General features: G+C 46.2%; 1 protein-coding gene across 2 annotated transcripts in view; it reads right to left on the reverse strand.

Moving 5' to 3' along the window:
* Positions 1–18,911, reverse strand: part of MMP16 (matrix metallopeptidase 16) — a 325,636-nt gene that overhangs the window by 277,894 nt on the left and 28,831 nt on the right. The window lies entirely within an intron of this gene.

Genomic DNA, 18,911 nt, shown 5'->3' on the forward strand with positions numbered 1-18,911 from the left:
TGATGTGCCCTGATGTGCTGTGTCCTGTCGCTCCGACGGTTTCATTGCACTGAATGGGGCGTGACAAGTTTCCCCAGTGTGAACCACGCCTAAGTCACTGATCGCCGCCAATACTAGTATTTAACAAATTCCCAGTATAGATCCCATCGTCTGTAGGCGTTGTAGCTTTCACATCAGCGGGGGGGGGGGGGGGGCGCAGTTTTCCCCATCTTTGCCCTGGGCACCGGATGACCTTGTCCCGGCACTGCACGTGGCACAGCATGTTTATATGAAGCACTTTAGCACTTTTGAACTTATTTGGAGCACCTGAGCACTATTGTGGTATTTATCACAGGAATGTTATATTACCACAACTGCAAGCGCAGTATTTATTTTTGATTAAAATCATGTATGGTCAGGCAGAATGTACCCAAGTTGATCACTCAACTTGGGTACAATCAGCCTGCTAGATTTTACATGCGATTATTGCTAGCAGCTGTTATAAACGCTAGCAATGGTTACTGTGTTCTCCCAATGGGAACAGCTTCCCCTGCCGGGAGAACACCATGTGTCAGCGGGACGGATTTCCCCTGTCAACACAGCCTACGTTGTTGGGTGAATCGAGCTAATTTCTTTGTAGCAGGCTATTGCCAGCCTAAGGAATCCCCAGGCTAGAGGTGTGTTCTAGGCCAATTTGCGCTGCCACTATAATAAAGGTCCAGGGCCTGGCTATGCTATGAGACAAATACTAAAAAAAAAAAAAAAAAAAAAAAAAAAAAAGTAAACTTTACAACCTTTTTACCCTAATACAGTCTCTCCACGGAGCCGCTCACAGCAGGGGTCCGGGGCACCGTTTCAGGTCTGATTTCAGTCCGAATTTTTGGCTGAATTCAGACCAGAAGACGCACAGGGCTTCTGTGCAATTCACTCGAGATGTGTGAACCGGCTCCATAGAGAGCCGGTCACAATCTCCTGACATGCGAATTGGATGCGCAAAAATCCGCATTCAATTAGCAATATTGTGAACCCAGCCTTCAGGTAAAATTGCCCCACTATTAGTCCTACCCAACCCCATCCCTACACACTTACCTGACTTGCGTCACTTCTCCAGCATCACTCCTCTCACTTCCTGGTCTCACAGGAGACACTAAGAGCAGCAGGAGCCATAGCTTTCTGCTGCTGTCAGTCGACTCTAGAGAGGAGGGAGCTTGGGGCGAGACTTACCGGTGCTGTGTGTGTCTATGGGCCCACATATCCCAGCTCGGGAGCACATGGCAGGGCAGACAAGGCTGGTGGAGGATTACCAAACAGCTGGAAAGAGACCGCTCTGTGCAATTTTATTGCACAGAACAAGCAAGCATAACATCTGTAACCACTTGAGATCTGCGTTATAGCCGAATGACGGTACAGCGCGGATCTGCTTTGCCGGGACTACGTCCACTGACGTTGTCTCATGCACGAGCGGCCTGTGCGCCCCCTGCAGGGCGCGCACGGCACGCTCTGTGATCAGCGAGTCTGAGACTCCCCTGATCACAGATCGGAGTAAGGGCTCGATCCCGACCCCTCAACATGTGATCATCTGTCAGCTGATCATGTGATGTCAACAGCTGACAGCGTGAGGAGGAAAAAAAAGCCGATCACCGGCGGCCGTGAAAGGGACATCAGTCCCTCTCACAGCGAGCTGCTGCATATCCTTAGTGCCCACCTGTGCCCCCTGCCAGTGCCACCTAGCAATAGGCAGCAGTGCCACCTACCAGTGCCAACCATCAGTGCCCACAATCATTGCCTCAACATTGCTGCACATCAGTGCCACCTATCAGTGCCCATCAGTGTCACCTACCAGTGACCATCAGTGCCCATCCGTTCCACCCATCAGGGCCCATCAGTGGCCATCAGTGCCGCCTTATCTGTGCCCATCAGTACCGCCTTATCTTTCCCCATCAGTGCCGCCTTATCTGTGCCCACCAAAACCGCCTCATCAGCGCATATCAGTGAAGGAGAAAAATTACCTGTTTGCAAAATTTTATAACATACTATGAAACATGATTTTTTATTTTTTCTAAATTTTCCATCTTTTTTTGTTTGTTTAGCAAAAAATAAAAATCCCAGCTGTAATTAAATACCACCAAAAGAAAGCTCTATTTGTGGGGAAAAAAAAATGATAAAAATTTCACTTGGGTACAGTGTTGTATGACCGCGCAATTGTCATTCAAAGTGCGTCAGCGCTGAAAGCTGAAAATTGGTCTGGGCAGGAGGGGGGTTTAAGTGCCCAGTAAGCAAGTGGTTAACAAAAATAGATTATAAAACTTTAATATTCATGCTACAAGATAAAGTTTCATCAGCTAGTGATGCTCAATATAAAAAGTCTAAAATGCTTTAGGTTGGGATAAAACCTGTACATGAAGGGAGACCTCTGCTTATACACACAAATGGGAACCCCCCTTTAACTTGGCCAATAAAGCATGCTTTTAGGATGAGCCCCATTAGAGGCATGCAGTTTGCACAGTACAAAAAAAACAGTCACAGCACATGCTAGGGTGACAATAGGCACATAGGCATATTCTACAACATCTGCAGACTGAAGTGTTCTGAATTTTATTCTGAGTCCAGCCTGCCATGACTCCACCAATGTCAACACTCTTCCCAATAATGCAAGCCAGCTGTAACTGATAGTTGTTACACAAAAGCCATTAAAGGGAACCCAAAAGGATAGGGTTTCCTACGATAAATTATTTGTTTCTGCTTCGCTTTTAGAATCAATTGTAAGTCAAATTAAAACCAAGTGATACAAAAGGATGTTCATCTGTGCGTCTGAAAATTCCCTGAGCAATCGAGAATAACACGGAGAGGAAAAAATAGCTGAGCCTACACAGTCAGCTTACTGAATTTTGAAGGCGATTACAAAGGAACATGGAAATCCACCATTTGGTTGGGGAGCTGCTATGCAGTAAAAAGATGGGTCTTTTAAACGATTGGTTTTGGGTTTAGATTAAAAGACCAAGCTTCATTTAACCACCCTGCCATCTCCACACAAGTCCTGCCACCTCTTCACTTCTCCCTGCACCTAGTTTTAAAAGCTGTAAAGCCTACAGTCCATGTGGTCACTTGGTGAGCCGGGCTTCTCTTTCTGTTCTACAGCCTTGGCGGTAAATGGCCTTTAATGCTGCATAGTAGAGTGATCACCATGTCATATGTGAGCACCATTCTATTCACTAGAGAGGCACCGAAACTTCGGCTGCCAAAACAGGTGTTATCAGCATTTTGCCAATTAGAGAAAAAGGTTCCGATAATGGCAGCGAAAAGGCATGTGATTTTACAACATTTTTACTATGCTTATGGTGTGTTTTTCATAGGTCGTGTGACTCAAAAACTGCATCAAAAACGTAACACGGGTGCGTTATTCATGCCTTTTCAATGCTTTTTAATAGGGAGGTGCGTTTTTTTTTTTCTAAGGCCTCATGTACACTGCTGCTGGTAAACAGACGTTTAGCGCAGGTTCACACTGAGCTGCGGGAATGAAGCCGTGCAAGTTCAGTTGAACTCACACGATTTCACTCCCGCATGTCAGTCCCGATTTCGGCTGCGATTTCACAGACATCTGTGTGGGTTTATGCACAGATGTCAATGGAAATCGCACCACCAAAAAAATCGCAAAAAGTAGTACAGAAACTACTTTTTCAAATCGGTGCACACTGATTAGGACAGTGCCATTGCCGGCAATTGCCACCGATTTAACATGTCAATGTTAACATACCAATGTGAACCAGGGCTAAGGAGCAGTTGGGTGTTTTTTTCAGCCTCTGAACTCTCCTCTATGTTATCTTATCAGTACATGTACACAGGGCCGTTTATAGTCGTTTCTAGGCAGTTAAGTTTAGAAGAATTTTTTAGAACACACAAAAAAATAAACAAATAAAAAATGCGCTCAGGACCGATGTTCAGAGGCATTTGAAACGCCAAACGCCTGTAACAGCTTGTAAACCGCGTTTAGTTTACAGGCGTTTTTCATTTTAAACAAACAAGAATTATATAATATATATATATATATATATATATATATATATATATATATATATATATATATATTTTAAACACTCCTAAACGCAGCATGTAAACGCGGCTAAACGGAGGTCTTTAAATGTCAGATTCTAGCTGTCAAGTTAAATCGTGCAGGAGAGGTTAAACAATGCCCCGTGTACAAAAAGCCTAACTGACCAAAAATGTAGAAAGCAGCATTTGAAACACCACAATGGAAGCGCAACGGACCAGTTTGCAGACATACATAGGGATGAAGGGGCATGCATTTTTCCTTGAACTTTTCTTTTCTTTTTTTTTTTTTTTTTTTTGTTTGTTTGTTTTTTGGCTAAGTGCATTCTGCATGTTCGGTACCAAAATTTCCATTCGCTGCCCCTTTACTATTCACGCATGTTCCCCTCCAGGCTTATAGTACATTGAAAAATGAGCCTGGGAGCTACACAACCATAGAAGCGATTCAGCGAGCAAGAATGTAGAGGGCGTTAGAGGACCAAAGTGGGTAAGAAGTGAGAATATTTTTAGGGAAAAAAAAAAGAAGAAAAAAAAAAAAAAAAAAAAACAAACACACACCATGAAAAGGATTTCCCCCATTCACGTGAGGTGGATGCAGGAATTCTCCCAGCTATCAGAATACACTGATCAGCTGCTGCAACCAGTTGGCTACATGCTGCTGATCGGCAAATGTTTTCCCAACAGCCCTGTTCAATAGAATCATCTTCTGTAAAGGGGGAACGGCCATAGATGGATTAAAATTCGTTAAGTCCCTGCTTAACTGGCTGAATTTTGATCAATCTATGGCTTGCTTATCCTTAGCTGACCATTGGGCAGCTTACCAAAAACATGCATGTACACTTCATTAAAACAAAAACAAACAAAAAAATACATTCTGCTTTATTTATTTTCACCCGACATGAGTTGTAGAGTACTCTGTATATATTACAGTGTGACAAGAGGATCTATTTACAATCCCATTATGACACGCACACATTGCATATTATTCCTTTCTTGGCCAAAATCACTCTAATTATTTAAGGATAGAGTTCAGCTCTGTAGCACACACACCATCAGTGCTCCGATACGTCCCACCAAGATCATCATATAAATGTAGATTAGCTGTGATAGGATTTATGAAGGACATGCTAGTCATTATGTTCTGCAGGTCACATGCCTGCAGGGCTGTTACTCTTTTTCCCCAATTTAACTGTAAAGATGTTCACCTAAACTGACCCTCTCATTAAAGCTGCCAAATGTAAAAATATACACATACTGTACAGATTTATAGGGATAGACAGTAACTGCAAGTACTAGTAATGTAACGGATAACAGTGAAAACATACAGATAACTCCATTAAAAAAAAAAAAAAAAAAAAGGACACCTACACTTCGGGGGCTGCAGAGATTCACAGAGTTTACATGCATACACATTCAAATGTGTAGCCAATTATTTCAATGAAAGAATTATACATGTCTAAACACGTCTAAAACTTGCATACTTGGAATACACATTTCACAAAAGATCTTGCTAGCCAGCAAGAACCATACAGAAAATACGCATATGGCCGTGTGAATGAGGCCTTCAGCTCATCTGATCATCTAATTAGGCCCCTTCCCTGATAAAAAGTAAAAAAAAAAAAAAAAAAGTTGCCATTCATATTACTTTCCACATGTCAGCATTGACATCAATGATCTCTTCGCAGTTGCCCAGTGTCGTTCAACCCACTTCCTGTGAGCCCAGGATATCATGGACAAACTCACCCGGAGTACCTCCTGGACTCACAGGAGAATGCCCTAGAGAACAACGTGAATGTTCTCTCTGTAGCATTCAGGATTGCAATTACAAGAAAAAAAAAGGAAGAGGACCTTGAAATGTTAAGTGGTCAGCCAGAAGACTATTAGAAAAAAGGCGTGTTACAAATAAATAAATGCAAGAGGACCAGAGTCCGAGAGGGAGAGGTGCTCGGGGGGGTCAGAGTCAAAGAAGGGGAGGTACTGGGGGGGGGGGGGGGCCAGAGTCTGAGAGGGAGAGGTCCTTGGGGGGGTGGGTCGGGAGAGGTACTCAGGGGGGGTGTCAGAGTTCGAGAGGGAGAGGTCCCCAGGTGGGGCCAGAGTCCAAGAGGGAGCGGTCCTCGGGGGGGGGGGCAGAGTCCGAGAGGGAGAGGTGCTCGGGGGGGGGGCCAGAGTCCGAGAGGGAGAGGTGCTCGGGGGGGTGGGCACCAGAGTCCAAGAGGGAGAGGTGCTCGAGGTGCTCGGGGGTGGGCCAGAGTCCGAGAGGGAGAGGTCCTCGGGGGGGGGGGCCAGAGTCCGAGAGGGAGAGGTCCTCGGGGGGGGCCAGAGTCCGAGAGGGAGAGGTCCTCGGGGGGGGGCCAGAGGCCGAGAGGGAGAGGTCCTCGGGGGGGGCCAGAGGCCGAGAGGGAGAGGTCCTCGGGGGGGGTGGGCCAGAGTCCGAGAGGGAGAGGTCCTATGGGGGGGTGGGCCAGAGTCCGAGAGGGAGAGGTCCTCGGGGGGGGTGGGCCAGAGTCCGAGAGGGAGAGGTGCTCGGGGGGGTGGGGGGTTGGGCCAGAGTCCGAGAGGGAGAGGTGCTTGGGGGGATGGGGGGGTGGGCCAGAGTCCAAGAGGGAGAGGTCCTCGGGAGGGTCAAAGTCCGAGAGGGAGAGGTCCTCGGGGGGGCCAGAGTCCGAGAGGGAGAGGTCCTCGGGGGGCCAGAGTCCGAGAGGGAGAGGTCCTCGGGGGGGTGGGCCAGAGTCCGAGAGGGAGAGGTCCTCGGGGGGGTGGGCCAGAGTCCGAGAGGGAGAGGTGCTCGGGGGGTTGGGGGGTTGGGCCAGAGTCCGAGAGGGAGAGGTCCTCGGGGGGGTGGGCCAGAGTCCGAGAGGGAGAGGTCCTCGGGGGGGGTGGGCCAGAGTCCGAGAGGGAGAGGTGCTCGGGGGGGGGGTGGGGGGTTGGGCCAGAGTCCGAGAGGGAGAGGTGCTTGGGGGGATGGGCCAGAGTCCAAGAGGGAGAGGTCCTCGGGGGGGGTTAAAGTCCAAGAGGGAGAGGTCCTCGGGAGGGTCAAAGTCCGAGAGGGAGAGGTCCTCGGGGGGGCCAGAGTCCGAGAGGGAGAGGTCCTCGGGGGGGGCCAGAGTCCAAGAGGGAGAGGTCCTCGGGGGGGGCCAGAGTCCAAGAGGGAGAGGTCCTCGGGGGGGCCAGAGGCCGAGAGGGAGAGGTCCTTGGGGGGGGCCAGAGGCCGAGAGGGAGAGGTCCTCGGGGGGGTGGGCCAGAGTCCGAGAGGGAGAGGTCCTCGGGGGGGTGGGCCAGAGTCCGAGAGGGAGAGGTCCTCGGGGGGGTGGGCCAGAGTCCGAGAGGGAGAGGTCCTCGGGGGGGTGGGCCAGAGTCCGAGAGGGAGAGGTCCTCGGGGGGGTGGGCCAGAGTCCGAGAGGGAGAGGTGCTCGGGGGGGTGGGCCAGAGTCCGAGAGGGAGAGGTCCTCGGGGGGGTGGGCCAGAGTCCGAGAGGGAGAGGTCCTCGGGGGGGTGGGCCAGAGTCCGAGAGGGAGAGGTCCTCGGGGGGGTGGGCCAGAGTCCGAGAGGGAGAGGTGCTTGGGGGGGTGGGCCAGAGTCCGAGAGGGAGAGGTCCTCGGGGGGGTGGGCCAGAGTCCGAGAGGGAGAGGTCCTCGGGGGGATGGGCCAGAGTCCGAGAGGGAGAGGTGCTCGGGGGGGACCAGAGTCCGAGAGGGAGAGGTCCTCGGGGGGATGGGCCAGAGTCCGAGAGGGAGAGGTCCTCGGGGGGATGGGCCAGAGTCCGAGAGGGAGAGGTCCTCGGGGGGACCAGAGTCCGAGAGGGAGAGGTCCTCGGGGGGGACCAGAGTCCGAGAGGGAGAGGTCCTCGGGGGGGACCAGAGTCCGAGAGGGAGAGGTCCTCGGGGGGGACCAGAGTCCGAGAGGGAGAGGTCCTCGGGGGAGGTGGGCCAGAGTCCGAGAGGGAGAGGTGCTCGGGGGGGTGGGGGGTGGACCAGAGTCTGAGAGGGAGAGGTGCTCGGGGGGGTTGGACCAGAGTCCGAGAGGGAGAGGTCCTCGGGGGTGTGGGCCAGAGTCCGAGAGGGAGAGGTGCTCGGGGGGGTGGGGGGTGGACCAGAGTCTGAGAGGGAGAGGTGCTCGGGGGGGTTGGACCAGAGTCCGAGAGGGAGAGGTCCTCGGGGGGGTGGGCCAGAGTCCGAGAGGGAGAGGTGCTCGGGGGGGAGGGTGGGGGGTGGACCAGAGTCTGAGAGGGAGAGGTCCTCGGGGGGACCAGAGTCCGAGAGGGAGAGGTCCTCGGGGGGACCAGAGTCCGAGAGGGAGAGGTCCTCGGGGGGACCAGAGTCCGAGAGGGAGAGGTCCTCGGGGGGGACCAGAGTCCGAGAGGGAGAGGTCCTCGGGGGGGGTGGGCCAGAGTCCGAGAGGGAGAGGTGCTCGGGGAGGGGTGGGGGGTGTACCAGAGTCTGAGAGGGAGAGGTGCTCGGGGGGGTTGGACCAGAGTCCGAGAGGGAGAGGTGCTCGGGGGGGCAGAGTCCGAGAGGGAGAGGTGCTCGGGGGGTGGGCCAGAGTCCGAGAGGGAGAGGTGCTCGGGGGGTGGGGGGTTGGGCCAGAGTCCGAGAGGGAGAGGTGCTTGGGGGGGCAGAGTCTGAGAGGGAGAGGTGCTCGGGCGGGTCAGAGTCCAAGAGGGAGAGGTCCTCGGGGGGGACCAGAGTCTGAGAGGGAGAGGTCCTCGGGGCGGTGGGGGGTGGACCAGAGTCCAAGAGGGAGAGGTGCTCGGGGGGGTGGACCAGAGTCCGAGAGGGAGAGGTCCTGGGGGGGTGGGCCAGAGTCCGAGAGGGAGAGGTGCTCGGGGGGGGAGGGTGGGGGGTGGGCCAGAGTCCGAGAGGGAGAGGTGCTCGGGGGGGGGGCAGGGTCCGAGAGGGAGAGGTGCTCGGGGGGTGGGCCAAAGTTCGAGAGGGAGAGGTGCTCGGGGGGGAGGGTGGGGGGTGGGCCAGAGTCCGAGAGGGAGAGGTGCTCGGGGGGGGCAGAGTCCGAGAGAGAGAGGTGCTCGGGGGGTGGGCCAAAGTTCGAGAGGGAGAGGTGCTCGGGGGGGGGGGGGGTGGGCACCAGAGTCCAAGAGGGAGAGGTGCTCAGGGGGGGGAGGGGTGGGCGCCAGAGTCCGAGAGGGAGAGGTGCTCGGGGGGGTGGGGTTGGGGGCAGAGTCCGAGAGGGAGACTTATGTGTTCATCTGAGCTGTTTTTTCCCCCCATTCAAGTTGATGTGAATTTGAAAGCAACATATAAAAATAACTTTATAACAATTCTTTGGGCAACAGAAAGCAACTCAAGAGTGAAAGCATACTGTAGTTGGCTTCCTTCCGTGTTTGAAGTCTGGGTACATGAACTTTAAAAACACACAGATGTAAAAACTGTCCCTTAAGCACACTCAACTATAAAAAGAAGGGTTTTTTTATACATTAAGGAAATAAATTATAAAGCATAGCCATGTTCATGTATATCTCTGGGGGCATACAAGGTAAAAATTTCAAAACGAACCCTCACACCACTATATAGCCCATTAGTGCTTGTACAATACAGCGTGCAGGCAGCCTAGGGGAAATGAAAAACTAAAGTAAATTAAGCTGGAAATTCAGAAATTAAACCTGAATTTGGCCACCTTCTAAAATCCACTGGTTTATTATGGATTAAGTCCAACGAGGTGCTTCCCACCCTGTGGATGTATCTCCCATTTACAAATGACTGTACAAAAAGGATTGCTGGGCAGTCTTAGGTGCCACATCCTGTAGGATACCAATGATATACAATATTTGTTTAGTAGGTTTTTTTTGGTGACAACCATTAAAGCACAACTAAACTGTATCCGAGTGTCACAAAACTAAAAATTATATTTAATTTGTTATATTCAAAGCAAACTCACCCATCCATGTCTTCATTATTATTATAATAACAGATTTATATAGCGCCAACAGTTTGCGCAGCGTTTTACATCGTCTCCATGCTTTATTTTGTAGAGAAATCACTTTGAAAAACACTGCCCTGGCATTTCTTGCCACAGCCAAGGCAAACGAGCCATGTAGCATTTAATTCCAGAAATCCATCTGCCCTTTAGGCTATGTTTCCACTAGTGCGTCCCCAAAGTCGCGCGATTTTGCCGCGATTTTTTACCGCGATTTTACCGCGACTTTTTACCGCGATTTGAAGCAATGCCTGTATCTATGGACCTCAAGTCGCATCAAAGTGGGACCAAAGTAGTGCAGGGACTACTTTCAAGTCGCTGCGACTTGAAGTCGCACAGATATGAACGGTACTCATTGGAAATCATGGGAAACAATTTGTCATGCGACTTTTCAGTCCCAAGTCGCATGAAAAGTCGCACTAGTGGAAACAGAGCCTTAGGCATGCAAGCAGGAGGGTTTGCTTAGCTGAGAAAGCCCCTACTCTAGATGAAAGAAAATGAAAAAAAAAAAAAAAAAGCCCTTGGAAGTCTCCTGGGATGTATGACATTATTTTGGCCTAGACCAAAAACCAGGAAGCAACTGAAGAAATGTAAAGGAAAAAAAATAATGATATTATAATATATACATATGTATATATAAAATAATAATAATAATATATATATATATATATATATTAATAACACATGTAAATCTAATTAAATCTAATATACTTTCTTATTTACCAAGGCTAGCAGCATAATGAACAGTTAAACATAGTTAACATTGACTTTCAGAATTTAGTTCCACTTTAATAACTAATTTTACTCATATCCAAGTATATATTTATCAATACATTGTAAATTCTTTACAAATGACAAGAGGTTCTATGGTGCCAAAACATAATAAAATTCAGACCCATATAGTAAGGTCTAGACAACAACATCCCTGGTTGCCCATCTCCTGCCACATGTTTAATAACTTTCAATTTACTTGCAGACACACCAATCGCTCAGATGTAATTAGCGTCCAACGTGTTTAAACTTCTCAATTTGCCAGTTATCCTCTGTACCTCCACTATTCCCTGTGACCCTCTGCTGCATGCCAACACCACGTTTTTTTTGTATGTAGGTTTATGCCTATATAGAGGTAAATCAACAGCGGGGACCTTTGAAACCTGTATTTATATTCTAATTTTTTTTTAATTTAAAAGCATGCCCAACAGGAGTACTATATATTATTATAGTACTATATATAAATAAATATTACTAAATTATATATAGTATTATACAGTATTTATTCCTTATTTGTTTTTATCTTGAAGCAGCACTGGTCCCCCAGCTATACGGTGTTGTCCTTTTTCTCTAGGACATCACAAATATCCTTATCCCCCCACCATATTTCCAGCAATCAGTATTCTGAATGATCACGCACTCCTCTCGGAAAGCACATTCACCTTGCTTCACTGCTCTGCCACCTAAGAGAAGCCAGCAGATCCCCGCAATAGTACACTGAACAAGTCACCCAGGTGCCAAGCACAGCAAGATGCCAGCAAAACTAGATTGGCAGCTGTGATACCGACAAAGAATACCTTAAGAATAAAACATTTGGGATTTTTTTTTTTTTTTTTTTCAAAATATGCACCCTGCACAGACTGAATGAAAATGCCAGAGTTTCCTCTGCATCTCACAAGTAATGATTAGTCATTATCCTGAAGAATGTAGTAACCTTCATTCAAATTGGCCTCCTGTGTTTGTTTTATTTAAATGCAGGAAAAAATTGATCTGGAAATATTACCCAACTTTATACTTCCCAGATCAATCTCTCCTGCATTTAACTGTATGTGTGTTTATATACATTTACATGAATTTACATGTGTTCAGAATAACTAATCTGCTCCAAGACGCACAGATGATTTCTATTCTTTTTTAAATGCAACCAAACCGACCTCATCGGAATGCAAGTAAAGGCACAGGGGTTGATAAACTGTGCGGGGGGGGGGGGGGGGTACACTGCTGATTTCCATCATCCAATCATGTGCTAACAAAAATGCAGTTTTTTTTTCCTTGCATGTGATTGTGTGCTCTTTGCAAAGTGAAGAAGCTTTACCCCATTCACTAAGCTATGGACAGATACCCTTGCAGAGTGCATAGTCTATTAGCTTTTAGTAAATTGAACCCACAGTGTGAACTCTGGAATTTAAAGAGGAATTCCAGACATGGTATATTTTTACATAGTTACATTGGTCCAACCTAAATCAATGGAATAAAAGTAACTTTTTTTTTTACAGACTATACCTGGCCGATGTCCCCGGAAGCTAGAAATCATTGAAGTAGACACTACTCCAGTGCCTCTGGGTCCTGTACTGAGAAGCTGCCCTACAGCATCCTGAAAAACAGGAGGTTGGCTACTCGGTATGGAAATAATTCAGAGAAAGCTTTGCATTTTCTGAATGAATGCAAAACATTTTTTGATTGGTTTAGAGAGGCAGGGTGGTGACAACTACTAGTCTAAACAAGGCTTAATCAGCAAACAGCTTTAGCAAAGAACTTGTGCTTTGTTCAAAACTGGGGTAACCTGGACCCAAATATTTGTTGTACCTAAATTGCCATAAATAAAAGCTGTATATTAAGAAGAGCATAAATCGGCACTCCACTTAAATGATCAAATACTTGTAAATTGAAAGTGTTCCTGTTGCGCAAACCAAATATAGCCAAATTTTTAATTCTTGGGGGGAAAAAACAAAAACAACCAGAATCTAACCAGTCACTTCAGGTAAGCAGAACAATTTCCTTAAAACCCATTGTGATTAGGTAGAGAGAAGCAAGTAGATGTTGGGCTTCTGCAGACTGGTGCAGGGCCTCATGTGTAGGGTACCATATAATTTCATTTTTATTTTTCACTTGGGAAAGTGAAATTTCTAATAAATAATAAGTAATTTCTCTAGTTTCTCTCAACTCTCCTACATTAAACTGCTCTAAACAGACCCCCCCACCCCTTGACATTTTCTTCAGTGCCGTTCTATGGTCCACATTAACTTTATTTAGGTCATATATGGACACTAGACCTCCTCTGCGAAAGGCGCCATTCAAAACAACTGGATGAAGAGAATTTTGATGGACAGGCCATAAAAGCTGAAGGATGGTATGGCTCTTCAATGGAGTAAGCAATTGGGGTTGCGATGGGTTGTTACTTTAGTTTAGCTTAAGAGAACAGGGGAGAGAAGAATAAGCCAATTTAGTTAAAACCCAACTCCAGGAAATGGACAAAAAGTTGTCTTGCAATGGAGACTGGGTACAGAGGATGTGGGAAGAGGGGGTGGGACGAAAGGACTCTAATGACAAGAGGAAGAGTGAAAATGGAGTACCCCACTCCACTGTGCAGGGGGGGCAGATTTCAATGTGACAGGGGACCTCATTTTAGACTGGGGTGCCTCTGCATTTGTGCATACTTTTAAAGGTTGTCATGATCGAAAAGATCGAAACACTGCTCTACGGTGCTCCTGGTAGCGGCCACACTCCAGCCCTACCCCATACAATGCAAGAATAAAAGGCACTACCCAGGGAACAGTGCACCAGAGGGAGACCTAAAGAGTGCTGGAGCCTGCTGGAGTAGCGCAAGGCAAGTAATATGGCTTCTTCACCTGCAGGAAGAAACAGCCATCTCCCCAAACCGATCAAGATGGTGATGCAGAAACAAAGCGGCACAAGGAGAACTTCAGTGGTGAGTAGGACAATGCTGGACTCTAGGAACCAGTAAATATTTTTAATTCTTATACAAGGACAAAATTACTAGAAAGATGGAAATAAGATTTTACCTAGGTAGGGTAAAAGTTCCCAATTTCTTCCTTTCATTTTCACAATACAGTAAGGGGAGGAAATGTTCTTGAGGAAAAAAAACTTGTTTGGAAGACATGTCAACACCTGATTCTTTACTTTATAGAAAAGTGCACTTTTACTAAGTATATGCCTTCAAAGTTTATAAAAACACCACAAGTTTGAGTTAGAAATAAAACACTTCAGCTGAAATTGCACAGTTCTCGTTCTTTACACTTTTTATGGGTCTACTCCTAAGGGTTCTGTAGATGAACTGGAACATATACACTTATTTATGACTGGCTACAGCTTCATTCTTATAGAAGGCATTTCAGTTTACTGGCCTGTACTTTTTTGTCAGTAAACTGCATCTCCCTAGATTTATATATACACACATTGATTTCACATTTGCAGTAAACAATGAAGTTTCTATACCATACATGCAGGACCTTATCACTTCAGCCTAGTAAATCTGTCACAACATTCTGGCTGCTCGCCAGGCCACATTCTTTCCAAAATGTATGTTTTCCTGCTTAAATAAACATCCAATCAAAAGTAAATATAGCCTTCATTGGATCCAAACTTCAAGTCTCCAAGCCAGTGTACATTTTAACCCCCCTGGGGAATAACTGCAAGATGAAGACAGAATCAACCTCATTCAGACGTCAGAACGAAACCACTAAGGACCTGTAATCTTTAACAAAAGAGCATTTACATCTCCATTAAAATGGTCAGACTGTCAGCTACTCTAATAGGAATGAAACAGGAGTCAATGTGTAGCTTTAATCTGTAAACTACTACAAAATGCAGCAAAAATGTTATAAAGTCAGTAGGGTTTAAAAAAAAACAAAAAACAAAAAAAAAAAACACAATAAACAAAAACAAACACTCTACACAAACATGAAGCAGATCCTTTAAATTTAACCTTGGCCAGAGCACCTTCCTAATGAAAAGAGGAAAATTTTCTCTACACAGTCCAACTCCAGGCAAAGCTTCTTTTTTTTGTTTTTGAATAGGGTGGAGAAGGGTTGTATAACCTGTCAGGCATCATCAATTCTCATATGGTAGTCTGTTTTGGTAGTTCTGCCAGCAGGTGGTAAAGAGTATGGGCTGATCGCAAGGCCATTGGTGTGCACTTGGAGTAAACAGTGCCAATGCACCGAACCTACTGTTTTCGAAATTTCACAAGTGGGGTTCTGTGCACGCAGCAGCATTACGTTGTGGGGGTTTGTATCACAACTTGCTTCACTCAATATGCAGCGCACACCAATGCAATGCACTGGCAGGAAATTCCCTCAAAAGGGAACAAGGATTTTTGCCTTGTCCCGCGTTATGACTGCCCTACCGAACACACCTGGTCTGACTAAGACCTTACGGTAATACTTGAATAAGGTTTGTCCTTCCTTGTAGGAATTTGTTGGTTAAGATATAACATCCTGTCTTTGTGTTACTGATTAATGCTGAACATCAGGGCTGAAAAATCTTTACTCTTGCAGTGAGGGAAACCCTCTTCTTCCCTTCGCTGCCTGGCTGGTCGCAGGTCTTGTATTTCTGCTGGTCCTGCATTGTATGGTAGGACACAGAGTACCTGAACACATATCAGGTCAGAGGTATCAGACCAGGTCAGATAACAGAGGAGTGCCAACTGCTGGGGGAGTGAGGAATATAAAAGTATATCACCCTATTCGTCATCCCCTACACAAAACCAAAAAAAAAAGTAACTCTTGCAGGAGGAGATTTTTCATCCCTCTTCTTTTCCTTCATAAATGGCATTTACAAAATAACCACCGCAACAATTGACGGAAGGATAAAACGTCTTGCCATTCAACTTTTGCAGTAAAGCCCAACCTCTGGGGCTGCTGAAAATTTTAAGGCTGATTGCTTACAAAATTTAAGGTTAATTTAAGGTTAATTGTGAGGGCCTGTCTATATCCTCAGAGTGTCTGAGAGCATAGAACAGTGGGGCCTGCCAGGGGAGGGACAGTTGGATGCAACTCTTGTCAACTGGACAGGAAGCGAGGGGGAAATAACAGTGGGGATGCAGACAGTAATAAATGTTGAGTTGAATTCAGACTTAGTCCCTGTCCTACCCCTTTTATTGGACTTCAGATATTTCAAAGATTAAGCCTCACCATCACACGTGGATGTTAAACATGCAAGTGCAGCCTGCCCAGGAATGTCCATGCCTCCAGACTAACATCCACCCATTAAAGGCATTTTGATATTTGCATAAGTTCCACCCATTGTTTGCATCAGGGCTCTTGGGAAGTACTGCGGGTGGGTGCTGTGAGGTTTTCAGGAAGCTATGTACAGCACCCTGGCCCCTCCCACTAACCATGATCTGCCTGAACTGTATAGAGCAGCACAGAGGCCATTTGATGATGTAACTGGGTCTTAAATTAAGGAATGCAATGAAAATGGAAAGTTTAATTAAAAAGGTCATCAGCATAAGGATGATAAAGGAGGAACCAGGCAAGCAGAATAAACTTCAGCTTTAAATTACCATTCTATGCAGGTTTTTCCGTAATAGGATGCTTCACTATGATATCAGCCACTAAAGTAGTAGTGGGTTGTAAGAAAGCACCAACTTAAACTTAGAAGTGTAAGCAAGTGCCATGCTTTGTCTCCACCGCTGGCTGTAATATCAACATCTTACTGCAGCAAGGCACTCCAACACTTGCCATTAGATTGCACTGGAAAAGCAGACAGCAGCATACAGATTTTGATATACGAGGTCATAAATTTAATAGGTTTTATGAAAAGGGACTTTGAAACAAATGATCTGTTTAGGTCAATGATCATCAACCATCCGTCTTCCTTTGCTTACCGTTGCTGGAACATGGCGTATTGTAGCTGTGACCAAATTGGACCAAAAAGACAAATTAATACAGATGACTAATGGAAATGTGACAGGGTTGAGATCTGATTGGTTGATATGGAGCAACAGAAATACACAATTGCTTTAGACGCGTTGATAGCTAAGGATTTCACACTATTAAACTGGAGACTTTATTTATCAATGTGTCCTAAACTAGAGATTGTGCACTCAGAGGCTCAGAAAGTAAAAATTGTGGATGAAACTTCCCTCACCAGGGAATCAACATCAAAAGAATTGGTCTATAAAATAATCAGCAGGGAGTACCAAATGCTGACCTTTTCCCATAAAAGAATCCTTACATTAGTAAGTTATGCTGGAAATATAAAGACCAAGATGGTTTTTCTGTGAGTCTGTGGTATTTTTTTGATTTCTTGTATAGTCGTACTCGAATAAGTCTCTTTATTAGCATCTTCCAAGAGAAACCTATTAAGCTAACCCCAGAAACAATTCTCATACATCTGGACCATGATATTATTAAAATTATGCAAAAATGACCTACATTCCTAATCTTTGCCGCCACAATTATTCTTTCTAGACACTGAAACAAACTGACTACACCCTTTCCTAAAGAGTTCAGCTTAGAGATGAATCTGTTTTAAGCCCAATTGAAGTCTTATGTTTTATACCAAAATGAATGAAGAGTGCAGACAAAGATACATAGATAGATAGGAGATCAATTAATGAGATGGAAAAGGAAAGCGGATAATAGAAAAGAGGGCAAGAGAATATAAATGCGAGGTGGGTCCGGAGATCTTTTATTTTATATGCATGACAAGGACCTATCAAAGTCTTTTGGAAGATGGGATTTGATCCAAGAAGACCAGATTTTCTCAAATTTATGGGATTTATCATGAAAGATGGCAGCAAGTTTTCCATTGGACATATACCACATCGTCTTATTTTTGGCTCAGGTGGAGGTCCGTACAGAGGCCCACCAAGCCTTTGCCAGAGTCTGTTTGGCTGCAGTGAATAGGAACGTCAAGAGCTGAAATTTGGGGCAATTGGGAGGTTTTAAATTCAGTAATGCTCCTTTTGGATTTTTTCGTATTCTTTGACCTATTTAAGTATGTATTACTCTGTAAATATCTGTCAAATTGTTTAAATTTACATAAATGTTTTTAATATACACCAATCGGCCATAACATTGACCACCCACCCAAAAACCATTGCAGTATGGACTTCTGAAGGTATGCTGTTGTATCTGATACCAAGCAGTTAGTAGCGGATCCTTTAAGTACTGTAAGTTGCAAGATGGGGCCTCAATGGGTCAGACTTATTTTTTCAGCACATCCCACAGATGCTAGATTTGAGATCTGGAGAATTTGGGGGCCCAACACCGGAAACTTGTAATTCTGCTCCTCAAACCATTCTTGAGTTCATCAGACCAGAATATCTTCAGTCCGTTACTCCCTGGTCTAGTTCTTATGCTCATGTGCCCATGGTAGGTGCTTTTGGCTGTGGACTCGAGTCAGCATGAGCATCCTGACTGGTCTGCGGCTATGCAGCCACATACACAACAAATTATGATGCACTGTGTGCTCTGACTATGGGAACCAGCTTTAAGATGATTGTAAAATCTTGTTTTTTTTCCTAAAAAATTAGCAAACATGTTACACTTACCTCTACTGTTGCAGTGGATTTGCACAGAGCAGCCCAGATCCTCCTCTTCTCGGGTCCCTCTCCTGTGATTCTGGTCCCTCCCTCCTGTTCAGTGCCCCCACAGCAAGCAGCTTGCTATGGGGGCATCCAAGCTGAGTCACAGCTCTCTGTGTCCTTTCCTGCAGGGATCCCTGGCCTGACCCCGCCCCCTCTCTGTCCTGATTGGCTAGCTGACTGACAGCAGCAGGAGCCAATAGTACCACTGCTGTGTCCCAGCCAATCAGGAAGGAGAATCTCTTACGGCTGAGACACGCGTGGATATTGCTGGACAGGGAGGGGCCTCAGGTCAGTATTAGGGGGGCTGAGGGGGGCTGCTGCACACAGAAGGCTTTTTATCTTAATGCATAGAATGCATAGCATTACAATTTGGCCCTTGTCAAAGTTGCGCAAAACCTTATGTTTGCTCACTTTTTTTTAGCTTTCAAAACATAAGCTTCAGAGACAACATACTAATTTGCTGCCTAATAGATCCCACCCACTTTCAGATGTTATAGTAACAAGATTTTTTTTTTTTTATGCATTACAGGTACTTATATAGCGCCCTCAATTATGCAGCGCTTATCGCGATTGTACATTCACATCAGTCCCTGCCCTCAAGATGCTTACAGTCTAAGGCCCCTAACTCACA

Source organism: Aquarana catesbeiana, linkage group LG05, assembly GCF_042186555.1.
Source record: "Aquarana catesbeiana isolate 2022-GZ linkage group LG05, ASM4218655v1, whole genome shotgun sequence".
Taxonomy (NCBI): domain Eukaryota; kingdom Metazoa; phylum Chordata; class Amphibia; order Anura; family Ranidae; genus Aquarana; species Aquarana catesbeiana.